The 9,946-nt window shown below is 41.2% G+C and overlaps 1 long non-coding RNA gene across 1 annotated transcript in view; it reads right to left on the reverse strand.

Moving 5' to 3' along the window:
* Positions 1–4,925, reverse strand: part of LOC118470016 (uncharacterized) — a 74,150-nt gene extending 69,225 nt beyond the window's left edge. Inside the window, exon 1 of the long non-coding RNA XR_004847017.2 lies at positions 4,789–4,925. This is a non-coding gene — a long non-coding RNA (uncharacterized LOC118470016). The remainder of the gene's footprint in view (positions 1–4,788) is intronic.
* Positions 4,926–9,946: the final 5,021 nt, after the last annotated feature.

The following is a 9,946-nucleotide window of genomic DNA, read 5'->3' on the forward strand; positions in this document are numbered from 1 at the left end:
GTTAGCTGCCACTAGAGTGCAACACTGACTAGCTACCAAATAAACTACACCTGTGTCTGTGAAAGTAGTTTGCTAGCAAAACTGTAAAAAAAAAAAAAAAAAAAAAAAAAAAATGCAAATGAAAAATGCAAAAATTATTTTACTCATGTTATCAACATACTGTTCAAAAGTTCGGGGTCACTTAGAAATGTACTTATTTTTGAAAGAAAAGCATTTTTTTTCAATGAAGATAACATTAAATCAATCAGAAATACAGTCTAGACATTGTTAATGTGATAAATGACTATTCTAGCTGGAAACAGTTGGTTTTTAATGGAATATCTCCATAGGGGTACAGAGGAACATTTCCAGCAACCATCACTCCTGTGTTCCAATGCTACATTGTGTTAGCTAATGGTGTTGAAAGGCTAATTGATGATTAGAAAACCACTGTGCAATTATGCACATGAATAAAAGTGTGAGTTTTCATGGAAAACATGAAATTGTCTGGGTGACCCCAAACTTTTGAACAGTAGTATATATATATAGCTCAGCTTTGTCAAACAACTATTAAAGGGTTTCTGACACTGTTGAGTCAGGGAGTTTTGCACATTGTTTCCTGCTCATTTTTGCTTACCGCAACTTCTACACTCCCTCCATCTTCATCCTGCAGCAAACATGTCATCCAGGTGAGGAACCTGTTTTTCGGTCCACCAATTCTGCATGCTTCACTTCCTTTTTGACACTCTGACTTTTGCTCCAGGTGAGCGTAATTTAAAGGGGGCGGAGTTTACAGGTGTGATTGGATGGGTCCAGTGTCAGTTAAGAACAATGAACCAATGGGCTGAGTTAACTGTAGTATGGACCTGCAGCAGATCAAGCACCATTTTACAGGTAGTAAATCTGAATGAGCTTCTCTACAAACATTTAATTGACCTTTTCTGTGGGATATATACACATAATTGCATTACTGGAAATCATTTCCTTTCAGAGGCATTCTTTATAAATGCAAATCTTGTTAATTTGATGTATGTGGGAGCAGAAAAACCTCAGCTTAAGAAAACTATTGAAATATGTGTTTAATATTTTGCATTAAATGATATTAGGGATAGTGGGATATGGCACAATGTCACCAACACACTCTTTTACCAACCGCCATCGCTTTTGGCCAAGATAGAGTGCGTCACAACCTATAACTCCCATAAATTTGGCATTTTTTCATTTGGTTTTCTTCTGATTAAATAGACATATTGTGTTTGTGTGTTTTAGAGGTTCTGAGGAAAACGTGCAGGCTAACCTATTTCACCCTGTTTCCAGCCTATAAGCTAACTGGCTCCTAAATGTAGGTTCATACCAGAAAACATGGGACGAGTATCATTTCTCCAGTGTCCTGTTTTTCCCAAAATGTCCAATTATTCCTTTAAATGTTCAGCATTTCTACCCTAGCTTATTTCCTTTTTGGGCCATTTGAGTTTGGAAGCAGTCTCAGCATGCAGTGGATGAAACAGAAACATAATTGCCACAAGTCATTTAATTTAAAGCAGCCGGTCGATAAAATGGAATAAATTTATCATCCAAACAGACAACAGTCCTTCTTTTTGGTTTTTGAATCACTTAATCTGAATCACAGAGATCTTATTTTGGTCTGAAACTCTGTGACAAGCAGCTGACAGTAACTTCTAGTGACTTGGCATTCGACAGAACATGTAGCCCACAGACAGACAACAGAGACAAGACGGGACACTTCAGTGGCCACGCTCAGATGGGTGAAATCCCCCAGTCCGACAAACTCATCCCACACGATCGATAGCTGCTGTGACAACAGGCCTTCTCGTCACAGGCTGGAGAACAAGCTGTTGTGAAGGTCTGAGAATGGAAGATAGGCCCCGCAGGGGAGGTTTGATTTACGACCCCAAGTCAAGATGGAAGCACAGTCGCCCACGTACTGTAGACGGCCTTCCTGCAACATCAGTCTCCCTCCGCCTGCCTGCCTCTCCTCGCTCTCCTTCCACTGTCTGTTTTCCTGCTAGCTGACAGCAGGAACGGGCTGAAATGACATACCACCCAGGCAAACATTTCATTGTGTTCTTTACCTTCAGCCAGATCCAGTAGATGCTGAAATCCTAAAATGTCACTTTTAGTTGATTTTTTTTTTTTTTTTGCAAACTTAGCTGGAGAGGGAAGATGCTTGTCTGAGTTTAGAGAGATAATGCATGAGCTAATTTTAACAGGTCACGTAGCCGTCAATCACTGGGAGAAACAAAGTGATGACACCGAGCAGGTTAAGTGTGCTGCTAGACAAAAAACCACACTGCAGTATGAGACGGTGCATTATCTTGTAGGGAGCATGTCACCTTCAGGCGATGGTACTCTGCAGAGCATAGTGATCTGACTGGGAGCAAAAGTTACTATCATTTGTATTCTGATGGTTACAGAAGCAGCATGTCTTGGTCATCCACTGCAGTAGTGAGTGGGCCAGTGAAAATAACATTTTATTCTACTAAACTGGCAGTATATTCATGAGTTTCTGAACTTGGTAGTTTGTAGTGTGGGAGTAGCATTGCGCTCGCTGCACTGAGTCGATATAGTGGCTCTTAAAGCAGCTTAAAAGTGTGACATTAAGAGAGCAAAACTGACACTCTAACCGGTCTAAATGAAACCCGTCACAAGCCTGTTCACACTTTGACCACATATTCTGGCACATTTCAAACCCCAAAGTCCTTCCGACGTACAGTTGCACACTCCCCTCCTCACCCCGCCTCCCCCCATCCTCCCCCCCACTTTAATTTATCTGGCTGCTGTTGAGCGAGTGAAGACACCCTGCCTCCATCTCTCTCCTGAGCCGTATCAATATTCATGGGTCTGCCGGGTGCGTTTGCGCGATGGCTGTCTCATTAGCCTTTGATCCCCTTGCGCAAGGCCTGTCGGAGCGTTGCCGCGCCAACAACAGAGCGCCGTTTGAAGTGCAGAGAGAACAGCTGCTTGCATTGATCTCCATATACTTTCTTTGCCATCCACACATACGCAGATGCTGCCCACAGGCACATGAATACATGCATCTACTGTACGACTCGGTACAGGATGGACTGAACACCACAAGACTATCACTCTCATAATAAACTCTGTACCATGTAATGTAATATGTGTATGAATTAATCGATTAGCCGAGAAACAGAAAACTAATCAGCCTTAATCCTGCCCAGTTAATAAACTGAGTATCTTTGGATTTTGGTCAGAAAGCAAAAACACCTTTAAGATGTGCAAAATTGGACATTTTTTCACTATTTTCATACATTTCATACACTAAGAAATCAATTAATGTAGAAAATTATTTACAATTAATGAAGTGGGATGATCTTGCACTATCAACAGGTATTATGCAAAACACACTGTCCCCATATTTTTTCACAGAGGACATAAACAAACAAACAGTGTTTGCGCTGAGATTACACAGAGAACATTGTGATGCTCAGTGAAAATTAACAATGAGGCACTTTCTCTAACAAGATAGGAATGCTAAGCCACTAAATTATACAGCAAGCTGGAACAAAGTGGTGAAAAGCTCTGTGAAAAGGCTCTTATTTGCCACAGTGAGGCTGTGTGTATTATGATAATTAAAGAATTATTTGCGGAAATCAGACATATTTTGTTAGAAAAACACACAATTACACAACGTTATCAGGTGCATTCTGCTTTTGAAATGGATTTTAAAGGATAATGGCGAAGTGCCGACAGTAAATTGCTTGAAAATGAGTTGAAGCAGCCAAAAACATGACATCATAGTGAAAGAGCTCCTACAACACATATCACAAACCTTTTTCTTAAAATTTTTTTTTTTAAAAAGCAGGACTCATGACAGTGGATCTCCAGATTAACACCACATTCTTATTGAAGCATGAGCTACTTTTGCTCTGAAATGTTAAATGATTATCTTCAGCCAGAAGGAAGAAGGGTCCAGTTAGTATGACATCATGACATCTGCACAAAGACAATCCCTGCGCTATTGCATTCAATAATTCTCTCCACTCTCTGCTGCTGAGATGGTATCAGGTGAATAACGGAAAGCACACTTAAAAATTAAGACTCTGAGCTTGTCTGGGCTATCGCTCCCCTGGGAACAGGTTAGGAGATCGATACCGCCAATGTGCCTGATAACATTAGACCGCCCTTAATGGCACTAATGAAGAGAGTGGTGGACAGATACTCAGGGAGACTTAGGTCAGAGGATCAGTCTGTTAGCTGCCAAGACACTTCACTGGATCAAATGTGGCTTTGAATTATTGTCATGTTTTTAAATTCATTTTGATCTGACAAATGAAGGAAGTTTAAACAAGCTTTGGTTCAGGGTTAATTGCCAGTAAATGCATGAAAAGATGAAAGCCTCAATGTCAAGTTTGTGAACTGACCAACTCTTGTGGCTGTCCTTTGTAACAGGAGGTCACGCTGTGCTGAGACCGACTCTGATTGCGGGGGAATGTTATCAGTCTTCAAATGTCAAGGAAACTACATCTCAGCAGAATCGCTGCTCCTGACATTTTGATAAATCAGACCCCATTTTACTCACACACACACATATCAGATGCACACACAGAAAGAGCAACCTGCTGCTGGAAAATTACACACACACACACACACACACACACACACACACACACACACACACACACACACACACACACACACACACACACACACACACACACACACAAAACAAAACCCTTGGACTTGGCAGGATGTATGCACACACACACGACTTAACAGCATCCTGAGGAGGGATGAAAGAAAAGGAGGCAGTGAGATGCAACGTACCTCACGACGGGCGTCTCGGTGTGAACTTCAGAAGCTGCAGGGGGATGAAGCGTTGAGCCGAGGAGGGACTCTGCTGCCGCTCTGTCTTCTCTGGGATGGAGGCTCAGGAGGAGAGCTGCTCCTTCACCGCCTCGTCCCTGCCTCTGGTTCGCTCTGCTACTGTCTCAGCTCCTCTCACTATCATACCTCCCTCCCCTCTCCTCCTCCCTGTGCTACTCCCCCCCACTCTTTTCCCCTCCTCTTTTCCACTCCTCCCCTTTTTTATCTAACCTGCTCCCTCCTTTCTCCTGCGCCGCCCTGGTCCTCAAACTCAAAGGCTGACAAAGGAAATCAGGGCTTTTATCAGTACTTTCAGCTCTGTTTTCTCTTCAAAGTAGGCTTGTTGTGTTGCTAAAATTCAATCAAAAAGTCACCTGCTGAGGTGAGTTTTCTGTTCTCAGTGCATAATATAATACAGCATGTGGCTTGGGCTTCAACTACTTGTTTAAAAATGGTGAAAATGACCATTCTTATTCTACCTTTAGGTATTCAGATAGAACTTTTTAAAAATAAGACCAACATGCAGTTCTGTTCACGGTCATGTAAGACCAAAAAAAAACAAACATTTGAGTGGATTCAACTGGCAAATGTTTGGAATCTTTGCTTGAAAACTCATCTAAATATAGTTTCTATCAATTGGTTGATTGATTAGTTGTTTCAGTTCACTATGGATTTTACTGAGGCTCCAGTGTTGCTCAGTTGTTAAGGTGAATTTAGGCAAACGCCACCATCGTTTATCGATTTTCTTCTCATTCTTCTTTAGGTGTACAAACAGGCTTTTTAAAATACTATCTACACACAAAAACCCAAAAATGTTCTGTTTACGGTCATACAACAAAAAAAAGACACATTTGAGTGGCTGCAACTAGCAAATGTTCAGAATTTTGTTTTTCAAAATATTTTATCTGTCAGTTGTCTCATTGATTAGTTGTTTCAGCTTGTTGTGGATTTTACTGCTGCGCCAGTGTCGCTCAGTTGTTGAGCTGAATTTAGTCTAATGCCACCATCATTCACTGATTTTTCTCTAATTCTTCTTCAGGTACTCAAATAACCTTTTTTAAAAATATGATCCACACATAAAAAGCCCAAATATGTTCAGTTTAATGTCATATTAGACAAAAAAGCGTGTCTCAGTAGCTGCTATTGGTAAATGTTTGGAATTTTTGCTTGAAAAATAATCAAAATATAGTTTCTGCCAGTTGGCTCATCGACTAGTTGTTCTAGCTTGTTATGGATTTTACTGCTGCTCCAGTGTTGCTCAGTTGTTGAGGCAAATTTAGGCAAATGCCACCATCATTTATTGATTTCCCTCATTAAAAAGATACCAATCACAGAGGAGACATAGATATAAAAAAATAATAATAAAGAAGAAGAAGCAGGTAAGATAATGAAGGGTTTTAAGGTTCTCTAATATTCAGAATACAGTGTAGAGTATGAAGAGGCTGGACTTATGAATACTAAAATAATAGAGTGGCACAGTAAGGGGCTTTGGCTATACCACCTGGCAGTATGTGTTCAGTTTACGTCCACTTTAGGGTGAATAAAATGAATTTGTTACCTGCCCTTTTCATGAATAAGCTCTGCATCAGATGACCACTCGCAGATTCCTCAACGCTGGCCAGTTCTCGGTCTTTTTTCTCTCTCCGTCTCTTTTCCCCTCTCTCCCATAGACAGCCCTCCGCTGCCTCTGCCCCTGTTTCCATAGTGACACTTTCCCCGTCTCCAGCTCGACATAATCAAGCGAACGGGATGGGGGGAGAGGAGGGGGTTGGGGGTGAGAGAGGTGAGTAGGGGGTGGAGGGGGGTTGAAGGAATGGCCAAGATGAGAAAGATTTAAAAACAAAACAGGCAAACAGCAGGAAATAAAGAGGCAAATAATGAATAAAGAGAATGTCAATAAAGATGGTTTGTCAGTGGCAAACAGTGTCTCCAGCTCCGGTCCATCTCTGCCTAATGGTAGAGTTTAAATTAGGTGCTTTGGAAAGCCTTGGCATATGGCTAAAATAATTATCATGCTCATCAAAAAACTAGATGGCCACTTGTGCTTTGTGACAATGCTCCCACCAGAGCAGAAATGAATTGTGGGAGAGAGCTGATCAATCTGAATTTTAATGTGAGTGGTGCTCAGCATGGGCTTACTGTATGGTGCCAGGCAGAGATGGTGTGAAACCTCTTTGAATGCTGGAATGAAATTAGCAACAGCATTCGGACCAAATGTGGCAGCATAAGCCATTCTGACGCAATGTTTTAGCCACGCTAGCAGCATGGGTCTGTCTGTCTGTCTGTCTGTTGGTCCATGACTCATTTTGATTGATATTCAGAAAGTTCTTTACAAGCAACTCTGATGATGAAACTGACAAACTTTAGTGCATCACTAACTTTCCTCCTTATAGTGCCAAAAATCTAACAGGTTAACAGGTTTGATTCACAGTCAAGAGTGTCAACAAAAGTGGATGGATTGCTATGAATTCTGGTGCACATACAAGTCAAATGTTGTCAAGTGAGTGAAACCATTTCAACATCTACTGGATCACTGACTGTGAATAAAGATGGAAGCTCAAATATTGCAGGAATGGGAGCAGATGTTATGCCCTGGTGGCGTAGGGTTGGAGACCCCATGATACGCCTTGAATGTCATCCAGTCTAACAATATCAGCTACTTTTTTTCCCTAATAGATTGAACCACATTAGCATTAACTTACTAATTAAGTTAGCCTAATGTCCCCATGATCCCTCAGAAAATTGTTTTGAAGCATCCATCCGTCCATTTTTTTTCTATTTATCAACTACTGGATCATGAAGGTAGCAGGGTAAAGAGGACATTCCAAACATTCCTCTCCCCAGCAATGTTTTCCAGCCCATACTGGGTGATCTCAAGGCGTTCACACACCACATGAAATATGTAGCCACCCTACTGAGTTCTGGATCTACCCTGGGGTCTATTCCCTGTTTCCTGGAAAACCTCAAAGAAAGGTGCCCAGGAGGCAACATAATCAGAAGCCTGAACCACATTAGCTGGCACCTTTGAAGGAAGCAGCAACTCTACACCAAGCTCTCTTAGGTTGTCCTAACTCCTCAACATATCTCTAAGGCTGGCTCAGAAACCCTACAAGGAAACCAATTTCAGGAGCTTGTATCCACAACGCCATTTTTTCAGTCACTACTCAGAACTTATGACCATGCGTGAGGACTGGAAGAAAAAACAACCTGTAAATCGTCAACCCAGTACAACACCTCAATTACTGCTAACCTCATGTTTTTCTGTTGTTTGTTTACAAGGTTCAGAGACATTGAAACTCCATTGGTGGCGGCAGTAACTCAATAAAAACATACAGGGAGCAACTCACTGGTTTCCAGCAGAGAACCTAGCCTTAGACTTAGAGGTTCTGACTCTCCGGTGCATACTGAAGGTCACGGTTTGATGAAACCAACAGAGCCACATCATCTGCAAACTATACATAGTTCTGGTTTGAAGCAGACAATGATAAATCACACAGCTGTCCATCATGATGAAATACACCCTTTTTAGAACATCAATTAATCACAAACAAATATATCAGTGAAATACAAAAGATAAAAAAAACACAACAGGAATCAAGACTGATAAACATTTATTTTGAGTGTTTCTTTGATTTTTAGTTAAGTTTGTGTGCCATTTGCCAACATAAAAAGCAAGCAATACTGCAACCAGCCACCAGGGGGCGATCCGGATATTTTGACTTCATATTAGAGTGGCTGTCATGTCATCCATCTTTATATGTACTCTAAGGACAGCATCTTTGACAGACCTGGGCTGTCATGAAAGTAATGTAACTGATAACTTCTTAAATATAGCTGTTGATTGCAAACAGCTCTATTTAAGATGTATGACGTACCTACACAGAGCTATTAAAAAATGGTCTGAAAGAGCAGAAGAAACTGATGCAGTAGAAAATATACAGCAACATTTTACTGTGTTCCTACATTTATTATTTAACACTATTAAAGCATCCCTCCATGCTGGTGATTCCCTAAAAGAAAAGCTTCCCAGAATGTTGTCCTGTCCAAGGCCATAAATACTCAACAAATGCTTAACAAATCTGGACAGATAAAGTAAATGTTGCTCCGTAGCTGCATTTGTTTGCTTTGGAAACAGCACTGAGTCGCCCCAGGAGGGATCAGACTGATGGTGTTGGTGCAGATCATCATTTTGCGGCATTAATCACCATTGAATGGGATTACTGTCAGCTGCTGTCCTTCCTGTGTGACCAACGAGCAGCAGCAATATGGCCTGCGAATCTTCTAATTCTCTATCGATCCCCGAGCTGCCGTGTTGCCGCCTGCCTCCCCCTACCAGGAAGGTCAGGTGGCAGGGTCAGCCGCTCACGGACCTGGTGCAGATTTAGAGTCATGATTAAAAGGACACTTCTGCAGGGAGGATGCTGAGGGTTCTGGGGATCGAACGTGGGCATTTATGGCTTACAGGATGCCTTTTCTTACCGCAAGGCTCCTCTGCTGTCCTCGAGGAAATCTCACACTTTGGACGCCGAAGAGAAAAGAAATTGCTTTTTATTGCGGCTTTGAAAAAACGCAGCTGGTTATTGCACTTCCACTTTTGACAGAATTATCCCTCAACAGAGGGAACAGAATAAAGCAACGGATTAATTTTTATGATAAGCCTTTATGAAAAGTGCATTTTCAATCATTTACATAAATTGCTGTGGTCTTTCTTATTCACATACCTCTTTCTATGCAGTGTGTCAATTTATCAAACTGGAGAAATTAATTCGTTGTGCACATAATATGATCGTGAAACATTTTGTTGAACTTAAACACAGATACACACTTGGCCAGAAGTGACAGAGTCAACATCTAAGGCTGATTCAGTGCAGTCTAATGTCTGAAATTCCTCTTACAAATGCACTTTTTATCACTTAAATATGCTCAGGTGTGTTGCTAATATAGTCCTGCTTGGTTTGTTGTAAACAGAACATTACAGAAGCTAATGTTACCTCATGAAAATGCAATTTTCTTCAATTTCAAAACAAAACTTCTATTGTCTCTCTGGCTTCGTTTAATTACTGGTAGCATCAATGGCAGCATCACCCAGGATTTACTTAATTATTGACTCTGTATTCTC

The sequence above is a fragment of the Amphiprion ocellaris genome, chromosome 21 (genome assembly GCF_022539595.1).
Source record: "Amphiprion ocellaris isolate individual 3 ecotype Okinawa chromosome 21, ASM2253959v1, whole genome shotgun sequence".
Lineage (NCBI taxonomy): Eukaryota > Metazoa > Chordata > Actinopteri > Pomacentridae > Amphiprion > Amphiprion ocellaris.